The following is a 2,921-nucleotide window of genomic DNA, read 5'->3' as shown; positions in this document are numbered from 1 at the left end:
TTGTTCTTGCCATTCTTGATCTATACACCGAATACGGTGAATTTACATCCTCAATTACGATAGAAATCAAATCATCCTTATCACTCCGAAACGTTTACATGCTAGTTCTAATATCGTAGTCGTACGCTTAGAATCCTAAACACATAAGGTTTCCAGATCCGGTCGGCAACAGACCATAGATCCGAACAAACAATTCCATACATGACAAACATATAGCATTTAACACATAAAAGCATTTTAGGCATCTTTCCTAAAGTATACTAGTGCTCGTGTCTAAAATACGGTAGACACTCATCTCACGATCATCACTTAGCATTCTAAGTTTAGGTCTAGAAATCCTACAAATTCCTAGTTCGCTTAAACTAATGCTCTGATACTAACTGTGACATCCCCAATTTCACGACCAGAAAAGACCGATTTGTTTATGCTTTGTTTTATAAATCAGAGTAATCGTTTAAAAAAACGGTTGCGGAATTTGTTCCCAAAACAAAATGGATAAGAATTTATCAAAGCATTTCTTTAAAGAAATGTATTTTCATTAAATAAGAAAATCTCCGGATGTCATGTTCCGATACAGACCAAAAGCATAAACAGTATAAAATAGACCTTACAACAGTTATTTATAACTACTGATCTATAATCCAAAATCTCTCGTCAAGTCCACCAACTTATACTCTTGTGCCATTACCTGTAATGCAAAGAAAACTGAGTGGGTCAGGCTTGGGAGCCTGGTGAGCATATAGGGTTTTCAACCCACAATAATATATTTATTATATTTAATCATCAAACAATCAACCCAATTACCCATCCCCATTATCTCCATTTATCTTAAGGATCTACCCTAAGAATCATCTATCCTTCATTCTTAAGGATTGACCTGAGGTATAGGCACAAAGTCACATCGTTGCCAGGGTTTACTCAATAGGCGCTAACTCCATAGTCACCAAGGTTTATACAATAGGCGCTAACTCCATAGTCACCAAGGCTTATACAATAGGCGCTAACTCCATAGTCAGCAAGGCTTATACAATAGGCGCTAACTCCATAGTCACCAAGGCTTATACAATAGGCGCTAACTCCATAGTCACCAAGGTTTACTTAACAGTAGGTGCTAACTCCATAGTCACCAAGGTTTATACAATAGGCGCTAACTCCATAGTCACCCATTATCCCATCTACCCATGTTCTACCCAACATTTTCGTAGATATAAATATACACTTTTATACATATTTTAAAACCAGTATAACATGTTCATCCAATACACATTCCAAATAATAGATGAGACACATACACATAACACGTATCTCATAGAGAATAACTCCTATCTATGAGTTAGAAGAAAGTAACTACACACTCACACAAAACATATACTTAATACATTAAAACAATACTTGTATTAAAAACGTGTTTGTGAAAGAGACTATACACTCACTTGATCAGAAGATGATCAGACAGCACTACGACTTGCAGAAGTAGTATTCTTCGGTAGATCTGGAAGATCTTCACAAAAAACCGGGCTCCTCGCGGGCAGAGCTTCGGCTCGGGAATTGCACTTCTCGGGATCTTCAGGCTTCGGGACTCGCTTCGGGTCTCGGGATGATACCGGGGCTTCGGGGGTACTTCTTTACACATAAATTGAGGTAATATGGTTGAGAGATGAGAGAATGAGCAACCAAACTCGGCTGGCCCTTCAAATCTATTTATAGGGCAAAAATGGCCCTTGCCACGTCATGGGCTTGGTCGTCACTGCATGCGTCATTGTAAGTTGCATCTGGGGGAATCCCGGAGGTGTTAGAAGACTGGCCACGTCGTGGCACTGCTTGCCACGTCGTGGTATCTGACAGTTTTGGGGTTTCGCGCCCCGAACTTCAGAAATTCATAACTTTCGCATACGAACTCCGTTTTTGACATTTTTTATATCGACGCGAAGGTGAGATTATGCTCTACAACTCTCGTTTAGATTCCATTGGATAATTTTGAATTTATTTTTAATATATTATAATTATATTACTTATATATTATTTTTAGTAGGCCGGGATAGGAAAACTCCGTTATAAACTCATAACTCCTTTGTTTGACGTCCGTTTTCGTCCGTCTTTCCGTCGTTGCACTACTATCAATGAGATCTTCAATTCTCATTTAGATTGTTTTGGATAAATATCGCTCTAATGTAAGTTCACTATTTACGTCGCGCTGTGTCGTGCCGGTTCTGTCGCGAAACTTCGACAGGTCATAACTCGGATTTCGACGTTCTTTGTATATCCGGAAACCTCGTAACATAAACTACATCTTATTTAAGATTATTCCTTCTAAATAATCTTTCCCAAAAATGTCATTTTTGACGCTTATCGTCTCTAAATTGACTAGCCCTGATCTACGGGTGTTACAGAAGCTGCTTGAGAACCGAAGTTGGAGGAACTGAACCATAAGGACCGAACCTGTTAAGACCGAAACTACCTTCAGGACCGAGCTTCAGTCTATTTCGCTTCCTTACCAAGTTCGCATGCAAGACCCGCCAAGGACCGAACCCTTCTCTCAGTTCTTCTCCAACGACCGAACCCTCCTCTCGGCTCCCATCCACTTTCGGTTCTAAGCACCAAGGACCGAACCTCCGGCCCAGACTTTGGATATTCGCAACTTTTACCCGGTTTTCAATACTTTTAGCGTTTAAGGCCCGTTTTTTTTCATTATTTTAACGCGGGATTTTCACCCAAACTTATATTTTGCCATATAAGACCCCATATTTCCATAATCTAATCAGTTTTGAGGGAAAATCATTGCCTAAGAATAAAATCTAGTTAGTAAGATATATGGGTGGAGTGTTGACTTTACCTATAAGTTATGACACAAGCAACCTCCCACACTCACTCCAGGGCCATACCCAACCACTATTCCCCCATACCTAGTCAATCATTGTCAT

The sequence above is a fragment of the Lactuca sativa genome, chromosome 4 (assembly GCF_002870075.4).
Source record: "Lactuca sativa cultivar Salinas chromosome 4, Lsat_Salinas_v11, whole genome shotgun sequence".
NCBI classification, from domain to species: Eukaryota; Viridiplantae; Streptophyta; class Magnoliopsida; order Asterales; family Asteraceae; genus Lactuca; species Lactuca sativa.
Note: the sequence above shows the minus strand (reverse complement) of the source record.